General features: G+C 46.6%; 1 protein-coding gene and 1 long non-coding RNA gene across 4 annotated transcripts in view; one reads left to right on the top strand and one right to left on the bottom strand.

Annotated features, from left to right (window-relative positions):
* The window catches only part of LOC140895433 (uncharacterized), a 91202-nt gene that overhangs the window by 54183 nt on the left and 23650 nt on the right, over nucleotides 1–13369 (top strand). The window contains exons 1-4 of one of the 3 annotated variants that reach the window (XM_073305071.1): nucleotides 5787–5803; nucleotides 6326–6444; nucleotides 11381–11504; nucleotides 11716–11802. The gene's annotated coding sequence lies outside the window, so the exon portion shown is untranslated. Of the gene's footprint in view, nucleotides 1–5786; nucleotides 5804–6325; nucleotides 6445–11380; nucleotides 11505–11715; nucleotides 11803–13369 lie in introns of those variants that run through there. The other 2 variants (XM_073305068.1, XM_073305070.1) reach the window with 2 other exon arrangements.
* On the bottom strand, nucleotides 4158–9995 carry LOC140895437 (uncharacterized). Its single transcript, XR_012154191.1, has 2 exons — nucleotides 9912–9995; nucleotides 4158–5602 (listed from the first exon to the last, which is right to left on the bottom strand). It is a non-coding gene; the product is annotated as an uncharacterized lncRNA (long non-coding RNA).

Genomic DNA, 13369 nt, shown 5'->3' with positions numbered 1-13369 from the left:
TGAGCCAGCACCAGCCTGCGTCTGCAGAGAGCAATCTGCCACTTAACTGATGCTCTGGGAACCTTGTCTGTGTAGTTTGGGAGCTTGTCTGTGCACCTTTTTAACGTGCGGGAATGCCATCACACACGTTAAATCCTCACCCCAAGCTCACAGACCCAGCAAGCACTTTGAGCATAGCTAGGAATGGGCCCGAACTGCACACCAGACCAAAACCCTGCCACGTGTTGGGGAACTCCACGCCTGGTCTAAATCCCAGGGCTCAGGCCTGTCTCTAAAATGGAGCGGAGCCAGAATCTCACCCCAGCCCCCACTTTACCTTTGGGGCTATTTGGTTCCAGAGCTGAGCTCAGCTGCCCAGCCCCATTCCACAGCATGACATTTCTGTAAACGTGGGACTGTCGTCCTCCCCATGCACACATCAGCTGCATTCCCAGGCCGGACAGTAAAACAGCATCTGCACTAATGACAACAAATGGCCAAACAATAGATACGAGCAGATTTATTAGTCCCTTGGTGTGGTAATAAAGGGCTAGATTGTCACTTCAGGCACAGCCCTGAGCAAACTACAACAGCCCAAGGAGTAGCCGTAGACACAACTCCTCCCCTGCTTCCCCTTGGCCTGTACTACCAATAAAGGACTACTTTCCCATCCCCTGGGCTCCGTTAGCTATGCAGCAGGCTCGTGCGCACTGGTGTGGGGAACCAAAGCTTTCCCGCTCCCTGCCCCTTCTCACCCACCCCCTGCCCTTCTGCTCCAGGATGAAAGCAAATAATCCAGTTTATGTTCACAAACCTGGATCATAGAGTGTAACCCCTGTAAGGGCATCGGAGGGATTCTTACTCCCTTGTGCCAGTGTCTAGTCCTTTGCAAACACACCATCCCAGTGAGTGGGTGAGATCAGAGAGCTGGTAAATTATTTTAATGGGATAAAAACTGAGGTCAGAGGTTCCTGTTTTCCTCTGCTGCTCTGGTGGGAAATCTCTGCTGCGTGTTTGTAAATCTCTAGCGTGGGGGCTAGGTGGATAGTGGGTTACTGTACTTGCTCTTCTGGAGAAAGCAACATGGGGCCTGATTCTGATCTCACCATTGCGGGGGGAAAACCCATGCATCTCCATTCATTTAAATTAAATGACTTTGGATTAGGGATCTGATCCACTGCCCGCTCAAGCCAATGGGAGAATCTCCGGTGACATTAGTGGTGTTGGATCAGGCCCTACGTCAGGTGGAGGCTGGGCCCCGGGGGGAGTCTCAGGTCACAGGGTGAGTGAGTGGACGATTTCATCCCAAGCCCCATTTGTTCACATCACAAAGCCATCACGCACACTGGCGTATTGATCGTGCTGGCAGCTTCTGTTCTCCGCAGCCAGGGTCCCAACATAGCAGTTCTTCAGGTCAAGAGGGAGGTGCATGGGCTGAGGCGTGCAGGGGAAGGAGTGAACTAACTGCAAGTGTGTGCTCTGTGTCCCTGATTCTCATGAGCACCTAAGTCACTCAACTATGTTTTTAAAGAAAACTTGCTACAATGTTATATGTAAATTGTATTACATCTATGTAGCTGATTTATCAAAATGTTCAACCCCAAAGAACCTGATAACAGCAGCATCTTTTGGGTCCTTAGTTGCCTGCCAATGGCAGTAGAAAGAAAATCCTCATACATACAAATGTGGGCCTGCTCCCACTTCCAGTGAAGTCTGGCCTTTGTCTTGGCCCTAAATACATTATAAATCCCAAGCCCTGTGTCCAGGATTAATACCACATAGGTTTTTTCAGTCATGTGGAACAATATCAGAAACAACAGAGAGAGCGCGGTGAGGCCGTCCTATCCAACCCTCCTCCTAATGCAGGATTGATCCCCATGCTGCTGGAGCAACCAGAGTGTGCTAGCTTTAAATGACTCAAGCAATGGGAATTTCCATCACGTCCCTTGGGAGAATACGTCACAGTCAAATTGAGGTTAGGAAATTTTTCTTGCTGTTAAGCCTGAAATTTCCTTTGCTCCATTTCCTCTCCGTTCCCCCTCGTTAAGCCCTCAGCGTCCACTCTAAATAGCTCTCCTCCCATCCGGATACATTTGCCTTTCTAATGCTTACCCTTTGGGCCTGATCATCAGCCTGGTGTCAAGCGGTGTAGCTCCATGGATGTCGATTTACAACTGCTGAGGATTTGCCCATTATTGTATCCCCCTCAGATGTCATTTAGCCCAGTTACACATAGCTAATTCTTGGCAGTTAGTCCCACTTCCCCCCACCCCCAGCCCCTGAATGATTTCTGTTGCTCTGCTTTGAATCCCCTCCAGTTTGCTGGATAAATCAGTCACTTACAATGTGACGTGTCTCTTGATGCCAGGCCCTACTGTAAAAAACCATGTTGGTGGAACATTCTAACCTTTATTCCCTCTGAGGAACAAATACTGCCCTAGCTATTGCTAGCTGCATCCCCTCATTAGCACGCACACTCCTGTGATACACATGCTTGCCTTGCTTGCGGGGGTTCCTTTATTACTGCTGAGTGATGCAGGGTCATGGGGCCTGATCCTGCGGAGGTTCTGAGCCTGTTCTACTTTCCCTGAAGCCAGTCAGAGGGGAAGGCACTCAGCATTTTAGCAGGATGTATTGAGCATCTCACAGGATCTGGCTCTCAGTGGGCCAAAGCACATTAAATGACTCCTTGTTGCCATGACAATATTGACTGAGAGCCCCTGGAGTTGTGGGAATTCAAGGGAAGCCAGCAAAAATAAAATCAGGACAGCAGATCCCTTGGGGAAGTGTGAGTTTGCCCATAAGTGGGCAGTGTGTGACATCTGAACCCCTCTGATGGCACTTGGAACTTTCCAATCCATTATCCCTTCAAAGGAGTACTACAGTATTCTACAGGAATGGCCCAAACACTTCATCTGACAGTAGGGGGAGTTCAGAGGCATGGGATTGCTACTAGGTTCTCTTTCTAGAATGGATTTACTTCTTTTTGCAGATTCACTTTAACAATTCTTTTCACACAGAGGGTGAGATCCTGGCACCTAGGAAGTCACTAGAAGTTTTGGCATTGACTTCAAGAGGGCTAGGATTTCACCCACGCTCTCCAGCTGCTTGTTTTGCTAGGGCCAATTGAAAATGGTCACTAAAGTGTCAGCTGGAAAGTCCCTGCCTTCCCAGATCCACTTCAAGACTGAAGCTGCTGTTATATATAATCTGTCACTTCAGTTTCCAGAGACTTTGAAGTGCAGTTCTGCTCTGAAAAGTGTAAAGATGGTATCATAGTTTTTTTCCCCCCACCTTTTTACTTTGCAATGCGTCATGTATACACAATACAGTTAAATGTAATCTCAAACTTTAACCCACTTAATATTGTTCATGTTAGGGTGGAGGCTTCCTCTGATATTGTTAGTGTTTGAGCTGAACCAGTCAGATTTTGTTTCCCTAGGCCACTAAGTCTCAGCGCCAGCCCCCTTTCACCTTTCATCCTCTACAAACCCATACCGAGTTTCATTCGTCATTAAGGTTCAGAAAAGGAAGGCTAATGCTCAGGTTGAACGGCCAGTAAATGGGTTGTAAGAATTCAACAGAAGGAAGCCAGCTCTCTAAATATCCGTTCTCTCTTTGGCCTTGTCTTCACTAGGGAAAAAGGTGTGTTCTTAACTCATGTAATCAAATCCTGGTGAAGATAAGGCAGGGTATAGGTTTCACCTGAGTTGTTAGGTTGAGATAGACAGTTGGCTTCCCCCCTATTCCTTACTTTGATTTTTTAGTATGTGTGAAAACTACAAACTTCCTTGTCTTTGTGAGGATTTTACTTCATGGTAGTTAACATGAGTTAAGAACTCACCTTTTTTCAGAGCAAAGATGCACCCTTTGTTCATGCCTGGGTGTCGGGGGGAGGCGTCAGTGTGGGTAGGGTCTTGTTTAGCTGGGGAAATCTACCAGCAGAACTATACCAGTATAGTTATACTGCTGTTCCTGAATAAGAAATTCTGCATGGAGAGTTATACAGTACAACAACAGCACTATAAGTATACCGATACAGTTCTGCCAGTAAATTTCCCTGTGTACACAAGCTCTAGCTGATGTGTTTGCTTTACATTCACTATATATTTTCAAGTTTCAGAGTAACAGCCATGTTAGTCTGTATTCGCAAAAAGAAAAGGAGTACTTGTGGCACCTTAGAGACTAACCAATTTATTTGAGCCGTTCTGTACCACGTGGACATAGACACAGGGAGTCTTTGTCCACAGTTCCTATCTTATACAGATCTTGCAGCCAGAGATAAATGTGTTCTTAATGTGCTATTGAGTCTGAAAGCACTGTATATCAAGGGCAAATCCCAGGAGCAAAATTAGTCAGTTTCTGCTACATTACATGTGGTTATTAATCAAATTTATTGTGTAATCAATGTCCAGAGTTCCCAAAGGTGAGGATTCTCCCTCAGATGTGGAAGAAACTGCCTTGCTCATTGCATCCTTTCTAACAGATGGTCAGTTTTTTAATCTCTTTGCTGTAGTTTTAAACCCTGGACCACTCAAGTTAGTTACTTTTCCTAGCTGACCACAAACTGAGGAGACTGCTCTTCTAATCCAGAGGATTTGCATCCTTTTCCTGCATCTCTGTCCCAATTAGCCATAAGGTTGGTTTTTCCTTCATAGCTGCTGTAATCAGGACCTCATGGATAGTTTAAAGTGGTCCTTTGCTGTGAGGGAGGTCTATTAATTGCTTTCTTTTTGGCAGCCTGTAAGGTGTAATGTCAAATTTATAGGTATTGATAAAATAGGAATGTTGGATACTTAAATTTAATTTTAGCTGCTAGTGTGTCATGGAGTCAGCTGATTCACTGTTTTTGTAGCCTGAAACCTGGAAAAACTAAACACACCCTCCCCTGGGTGCCCTTAACAGCTTGAACTTCCCCACTCACAAGCACTCCAGGACTGTGTACAAACAAGGACAAAGGGAACACAGTCATGAATCTGGGAAAACCCACCAACAGAACAGATATGCATATAAAGAGTCAAATACGGTCCACCCCGCTTTCCTGTAACTTTGGCAACAGTCCATCCAACTGTCTGCCCACCCACTAGTGGGAATGTCCCACAGTCCCTTGGCTGCACCACCTCACCTATCCACCAAACCCCACTCACTGTTAGGATCAGCAAGTACTAGTCATCCAAGTGTCTCTTTGCAGGTCTGTCTCCAGTTCCAGGGGAGTTGCTTACCCAGTCCTGCCTGGAGAGGCCACCAGCTAACCCAGTCTAATGAGGTAGCTCATTACGGTGCTAGATAAGCAGAACACTGGGTCATTTGTCACAACAAAGTCCCCCCTGGAAAGGGAACAAGACCACTTAAGACCCTTCAGCAGAATCCTGACTGCTTAGAAATAAACTCTTTAAACTGATCTAGGAGCCAACTACCCCCAAAATCCAAGTTAATGTCTAGTTATGGTGACTCCTCAAGCGTCCTGAGAGGAATTGTGGGTAGGTAGTCTATGCAAAGGAAGAACTCTGTGGCAGCACTTTTTCCTTTTCACCAGTAGAGGCAGTAGAGAGCTCCCCTCTGGAGCTTCTGGCCTACATTGGTCGTATGCTTCCAGCCTTCGGCAGATCCCATAGCATGGACTCTGTAGGAAAGAATGGCAATAAGAGGGGGAGGATTGTAGCTCTGATCTGGAATGTGTTCCTGTTACCACCTGACACCACATCTGGATAATTGAGCTGCATATGGAAAGATAGTGAAGGGGAGAGACGGAGGAATGAAGAAAAGAAAGGGATGGAGAGAGAGATGGAAAAGACGACAAACAGAGACAGACAAGGAGAAGTAGGTAGGAAAGCAACCTGTTTCTGGATTTGGGGAGCGTACTTGGGGACATTTCTGTGGAGTGTAGTACCTAATGTTCACTGTCTCTCTGAGCTCCTGGATGCTGTCAAAGTGAGTTAACTAGCTTGGGGATGTCAGCATCAAAGGGGAATGCATGCAAGGAGAGGCAGAAGGGACTCTGGAAAGGAGCTGTGGGAGCCAGTGGATGGGAGCACCAGCAAATGAAAAGAGTAAGGGAGGCTCAGCTGGAAGTTTTGCAGTGTAGTCTGTGCCTCCAGACAGGACCCTCCAGGTCACAGATGCACAAAGCTAAAAGCAGACATAATTCTAGGGGCAGCTGAGGATGAGCTGATGATGCTGTTGGCAAAGGCTACATTTTCCCATCAGATCCATGGCAAAAGCTCAGATAAACAGCTTAAGGGGAAACCGCAGTGGTTAGTATAATATATAGTAATGTGCCCACTGATGTACAAAGTCTCCTGGTAGTTTTCAGAAATACCTGTCACCGTTTCACTATCTCCACTAGGAGGAATGGTCTCAGTGGAAGTGGCCTAGCACGAGCTGCATACTGATGGCATACAGTAAGATGCAGAGACCCCAGTTCTCATTGGAATACATGGAAAATCAGAGCCTTCCACTGCTGTTGTAAGTTTTTTTCTTTTGAGTGCTTAATTTCACTTTGGTAAACCTCTATGAAAATGAATTTTAAAAGCAGTATTTGCTCTGTAGCACCTCTAAAACGTCCTCCTTTTCTCATGTATCCACATGGCTGGATGCTTTCCCCGATTTCTACGCTAGTGTACATCATCAGGCTGTAAAAGGGATGGGTGAATACATTTTGTGCTTGGACTGGCTTATGTAGTGAGATGTTTACTTGCAGCATATTATTCACCCACTAGTGCTTCATAAGGTTCCAGAGGGAGGGTGTCTCCCATGGTAAACAAGGGAGACAAAGTTGGAATGCAAGCTGTGTGAAAGCCTGTTTGCATGGTGCCTGCCCACAACCCCCCTTTCAAGAGCCATGGGTCCTATACGTGCCTATCTCAACATGTGGTGTACCTTATCCAGTGTACCAAATGCTCCAATAACAACTATGTGGGTGAAACCAGATAATCACTATGCTTTCAAATGGACTCAGGAAAATGATAAAAGACAAAAACACCATATCACCCAGGGGTGAATCCATTTCATAAAATGATCACTCCATATCTGACCTCTCAGTCCTCGTCCTCAAAGGAAACCTGCATGCCACCTTCAAACGATGAGCCTGGGTGCTTAAATTGATAACTCTGCTAGACACCAAAAATCATGGAATCTGTAACCCACTAACTCTCCTTTGTCCTATAACTGCAGAGGTATTAATTGCCCACTTCATTTTGAATGGTTTCTTGCAACATGTATTACCTCCGTATACTTAACAATCTGTTCCACTTTGTATTCAGCTGTGACACTTTGATTATCTTTCCCAGACCTGAAGAAGAGTGCTGTGGATCTTGAAAGCTTGTCTCTTTCACCAACAGAAGTTGGTGCAATAAAAAATATTACCTCCCCCACCTTGTCTCTCTCATAAAATAAATCTATCTTTTAAAAATTGGTTGCTTTAGTTGTGCTGATTTTGAAGCTTGTTGTTAATATACGAGGCTTCTGTTGCCTGTTTGCATTTCAGAATTAGATTGCTCTGTGTGTTTGTTTCACGCAGATCTTTTTTGAGGAAGAGTACATACACATTTTAAAAAACTAACAAAAATTTGAAAGTGCAAAGTGACACAGAGCAGGCACCAGCGACAATGTTGACAGTACAAACTCAGGTTTCAGAAACTTTCACCTCATCAATTTCCTCTAAGAACAAAAGGAAACCCATAGAACTGTGCTGGATTAGCTACAACAGCTGAACCTCATCTTCCATCATTTAAAAAATACCTGTGAGGCCCTACTGCTCTTTCAGTTGTCTTAGGGGGAAAAATCCATCAGAAATCTGACAATAAGTACCAGAAATATATCCGCAGCTACCTATCCCTACTCCTGTATCAAACTAGCTCTCATAGCTCGGCTCTGGCTAAGCAAATACAGTCAAGACATCTCTGTTTTTTTGTTTACCTTTAACATGAAAAATAGAGATACATGATATTTCCCTCCCTGATATCTCTAGTTATCAACTAAGCCACCAAAACATACTTGACAGAAGAAGGTTTCAAATGCACAAGAGCAATCCATGTTGACAGTGGGAGAGACAGAGAGTGCTGTCGGTAAGGGGAACTTAGTTGTCACGGAACTCACTGTGACATAGAAGCTTGCTAAAATCCAATGTGCAGTTTTTTTTAAAATGTGCTGTCCCTTTTATGCCGGCTGATTAGATCTCTAGAAGGGATTGGGGAGCAGCTGCAGGATGCTCCTGGTGATGCCACAAGACACTCAATTTGCTGCTGAGCTCCTCAGTCATAGAAATTAGAGACAGAAAAGACCTATTGGCTATTTCATCCTTCCCCCTGGGGCTAGGGAAAGATGGGTCCTTGCAGTTTGTGCTCCAGCTGTTCCCTGCTGCCAGAACTTTCCACCACAGGTCAGTTTGGCTTCATGGCATGAGTCACAAGTTATTTTCTTCTTGGCTAATGGAGATGTATCATTCCTGTATGGAGAGCAGAAGATGTGCCATGGAAGAGATGTTCCTTCCTCCTTCTGCAAGAGCCACTGGAGTAGGATATCATCTCTCCATTCAGGGTAGCAGAGAGGTCTGTCATCCAAGGACGTTCAAAAGCAGCTCTCCACAGGCGCACAGAACAAGCTTCCCCCCCATGACAGGTCTATTAACGAAATCTCTTGAGGAGCCAATACCACTGATACCCTTCCCCACTGGAGAGGAGCTAAACCCCCTGCTCTTCTTTGTCATGGTTTGTTGCATCTTTCACTAACACCTCATAATGCGTACTTTCTCCCAGTCTCCACATCCCAGGAGCTCTTGGGCCTGCATTACTACATTACTGAGGCTACCCATAATGCTTTTCACCAGTGTCCAAGTGTTTATTCCTGTGCTTATCTGTTTTATCCTCTTGCCATTTTCTCTAATGGTCCTCTGGGAGGGTCAGCTAGGCAGGATGGCTCTTATATGTTTGGGAAGAAATAATTAATCCTTCGAGCCTTAATCCTCTAGAAATACATCATGTGCTTCGAGAGGATTTTGCAGGAAAACGGAGGTTAACAGTGGGTCTCTGAGGTAACACATAACAGAATTTCATTGAAATAAAAGTTGATAAACTGACTTGGATGATGCAGAAAATGAGCCACAACATCAGACTACGCCTTTAGTCTGACGGCCAGGTCCTATTACTCACGTATGGGCCTGAGGCTAATAATGATCAGGAGCTTTTAAATCCCTGAGGCAGGAAACTAACGGACATTGTGCAGACAACATGAGCAAAGAGCAAAGATGTACTTAGTGTCCCTCTGAGGCTCCCGCAGTCACACTGACTGATCCAGTTCAGATGGAAGCGCTAAACTCTGTCATCGCTGGGGTGAAGCATTACAAAACTGCAGGCTGCCTAAAGCAAACTGCTAGGGTGGGGGTGCTGCAGGGAGGCATACGGTACACTCTGGAAGTGCACAAGTCAGGCAGTTAAAAGTTGTGCTTCTGTGATCAGGCCACTGAGCACAAAGACTGAGGCCAGGTCTACACTCCACACTTGCCTCTGTATAAGTACATCGCTCAGAGGTGTGAAAAACCCACACCCTTGAGCTACACAGTTATGCGGACCCGTAACTCCCCGTGTAGACAGTGAGCATCCCCCGCCAACATAGGTACTGCCTCTCGGAGAGGTGGAGTAACTAAGCCAAGGGGAGAGCTCTCTCCTGTCGGCTTAGAGTGTCTTCATCAAAGCGCTACAGTGGCAGGGCTGTATCCGTGCAGCTGTGCCAATGCAGTGTTTGTAGGGTAGACCTGCCCTGAGAGCAGAAGACTCGTGAGTCCTAGTCCCAGCTCTGCTAGTGGCTACCTTTGGCAAGTCACGGAAAAGGCATTCATAAAAGCTGGGTTTGTGCCCTTTGTAGCTTCTGTTGATTTACAAGGAAGCCAGGAAGAGATTCGGGGGGGGGGGGGAGTGTTATTACTTGTTTTTTACCTTAAAAAAGGAGAGTTCTTGCTGAGTGGCGAGAAGAATCGGAAAGAGCTGGGAGGCACCAGTAAGGGATCTTTCCTCTCTGGCTATCAGCCACATGCTAAGAGAAGAGAAAGCAGAGTAATCAGAGAAACGTTTCCCCTTTAAATACTCTCCTGTGTGACAGGGAATTTGACAAAAGGGGAAATCAAAGAAATAGCAAGTCCGGGGGAGAGAACAGGATGTATTGACAAATGGACTCACTTGCAGAAGCACCTGCACTGGCTGGCTGGAAAGGACATAGTTATGACGGTGGACTGGGACTCAGGAGATCTGGGTTGAGTTCCCAGCTCTGGCTTTGACTCCCTCGGTCTATTTAGGTTGTAAGCAGCTCTTCAGTGCAGGGACTGTCTACTATTCTGTGTGTTTGTACAGTGCCTAGCATAATGGGGCCTCAATCTTAGGTGGACCTTAGGCACTACAGTAATAAATGTAACAATCTTGGGGTTCATGAAATTACAAATCAGTGAATGAAAAAGGAATAAGCAGACAGCCATGTACTCTAGGGCACATCTCCAAATTCCAACCCTCATAGCACAGTCCCTTATGAGGGAACGTCTCCAAAAACACAAACTTTCATAAGCATTTCTACAATAAACATTATTGATAATAATAAGCACACAGACAGCTTCTGAGGACACACTGAAAGACACAAAGGTATATTCTTTGGAGCAATTCTGCTTATTTACAGAGAAAGGACAAAGTCCTGTTCAGCGGAACACAACAGAAACAAACACCAGCAGGCCGTTTCCTTATTCACAATTTTCATATCTGTCCCTCCAGTCAGTTCTTTGCCCCAAAGAGCTCTGTTTCTGCTCCCTCTCCGGGATATGCTCACAACTCCATCTCGCCCTCTCTGCTGGCTTTCTCCTCTCTGGCTTTCTCACACACACTCAGCTTGCCAAACAATCCCCTTGCCCCTGATCAGCAGTGCCATGCAAACCATTCTTTTGGGCCTTGGCTTCTGTTGTTTTTAGTTATCACTACATAAAGGAGCATAATTGCTCCTTCGTTGATCCTGAAAGAAGTTAGCACACCCAGGGGCTTTAACCATGTCTATGATAGTCTGTAGAGCAAGAACCCATTCCAGGAGCCATTAACACCTTCCAGCATAACAAGTACTTTCTCACAATACCTTTCAGAGTAATAGCCATGTTAGTCTGTATTTGCAAAAAGAAAAGGAGTACTTGTGGCACCTTAGAGACTAACCAATTTATTTGAGCATAAGCTTTCCGTGAGCTACAGCTCCGATGAAGTGAGCTGTAGCTCACGAAAGCTCATGCTCAAATAAATTGGTTTGTCTCTAAGGTGCCACAAGTACTCCTTTTCTTTTCATAATACCTTGTGAGTCCTTTATCTCTGCTATTTCAAGGTGAGGAGGCCTGTTCCCTACATGACACTTATGTTGTGTTTTTCTCTTTCTTTCCTGGCAGAACAAATGACTATATAACCCTTGATCACAGAACATCCTGATCATCCTCCTCATCTATTATTGGGAGTGGACTACATCTACCCTGATCGAACTGGCCCTGTCAGCATTGGTTCTCCACTTGTGAGGTAACTCCCTTCTCTTCAAGTGCCAGTATATTTATGTCTGCATCTGTAATTTTCACTCCATGCATCTGAAGAAGTGGGGTTTTTACCCGTGAAAGCTTATGTTCAAATAAATCTGTTAGTCTTTAAGGCGCCACCGGACTCCTTGTTGTTTTTGTGGATACATACTAACATGGCTACCCCCTGATACCTGTTTCTCTGCTATTATCTGCAGGCATCCCGAGAGAGAAACGCGGAGGAGGGACATCTGAAGAAAACAAGGAATTGCAGCACTGAGATGAGGAGACTGGGGGAGGATGGGGTGAGTGGACGTGCTGGTTACTGGGGAAGCACAGACACATTGTGAACGGTTTATGTAGTGGTTAGCATTCAGCATTGTATTGCACATTAATACACTTAGTAAACTGGGTGGCTGCTGTGATATTCTACATGCAGTGATAATCAGGCCATAAGCCACATGAATAACAGGGCCCGATTCTGTCCTCACTTACCAGAATGTTAGATAGGAATAATTCCATTCAGGTCAGTGGAGTTGCACTAGCTTGTACCAGGATAAGTGACAGGAGAATCAGCCCACAAGTTTTAGAAACCAACTGACAGCAGCCCTTCTGCTCCCCACCTCAGTGGGGGCGTAGCAGAGACTTACCCAGTCTGGCTTCACAATGGTTCACTGCCTCAGTTTCTCTCTCAGCTTTCCCACTGGAGTCACGGAGGTGACTTAGTCCTCCGAGGTGCCAATCAGTCCCTTCATACACCCTTGGTGGCCGGGATGGCTGTGTCACCTCACGAGGTGGCAGCATAGAGGGAACCCAGGCCCACTCTCTACTACAGCCCTGGGACCTTAATCAATTTAACTGACTGCTCTGTAGCTTAAACTGCCCTGTCTTTCCTTCCTAAGACCCTCCCTATGCGTTCAACCTGGCTCTTCCCTGGCTGTCCTGTTGCTCTTTAATAGAATGCCCCCCCCCACACCTCCAGTCTGCTCTCTTGGAGTCTCTCCCCATACTGAACAGGCCCTCTAACTCCGAACAGGCCTAGTTCCTCCCTCTTGCCATGGGACCCCTATACTCATTGGCCCAGATCCTCAAAGGTATTTTGGTGCCTAACTCCCATTGACTTCAATAGGGGTTAAGTGCCTAAATACCTTTGAGGATCTCTACATTCCCTGTACCAGGGAGGCAGCTAAACCTGGTGGTGGTCAGGCTAAGGCCTAAGCCCTTATAGGGCCAGCCTGCCTGCGACAGGCTGGAAGGGAGTATGGGAAGAGCGCGTCCACTGCCTACTACCTTGGAGTGCCTCCTCCCTCACTCCCTGGGGAGAAGGTCATGGGATGGGGCAGGGGAGCAGCCCCTTAGAGCCCCACCAGTCTCCAGGCAGATATCTGCACAGAGCATTGATTCCTGCTTTACACCTGCAGCTCCCCGGGGGAGAGGGCTGCTTTGGCAGAGGAGCTCATGGCAGCCCATGGCCGTGCTAAAGGGATGGGAAGAGGAGGCAGACCCCACCCCCACCCCAGGGCTAACGCTTCCTCTCCTCTTGGCTCTGCTCCCTTAAACCTGTGCCCCTTGCAAGGAGCATTAACCAGACATACTGGGAGGTTCCTTGCACACTTTCCTGGGTCCTGCCTCCCCTGGCCCTGGGGCTCGCTACAGTCTGGCTCAGGGCAGTATGGTGCAGAGAGAGGGAAGGCAGGCGCGTGGGCAAAGTGCTGACCTGCCACTGGCTCCTGTGTGACCACGGGCAAGTCACTGGGGCCCAGGTTTCTCAAGGTGCTTAGGTGCTTAGTCCCTCCACGTTGAGAGACTGTGGGGATTGGATGACTGAATCCCTCTCACTGAGGCTCAGCCTCCTAAATCACATAGGCCTTG

This window comes from Lepidochelys kempii, chromosome 11 (genome assembly GCF_965140265.1).
Source record: "Lepidochelys kempii isolate rLepKem1 chromosome 11, rLepKem1.hap2, whole genome shotgun sequence".
Classification (NCBI taxonomy): Eukaryota; Metazoa; Chordata; order Testudines; family Cheloniidae; genus Lepidochelys; species Lepidochelys kempii.
The sequence above is the reverse complement of the archived record's forward strand: the minus strand, read 5'-3'. Positions and strand labels throughout refer to the sequence as shown.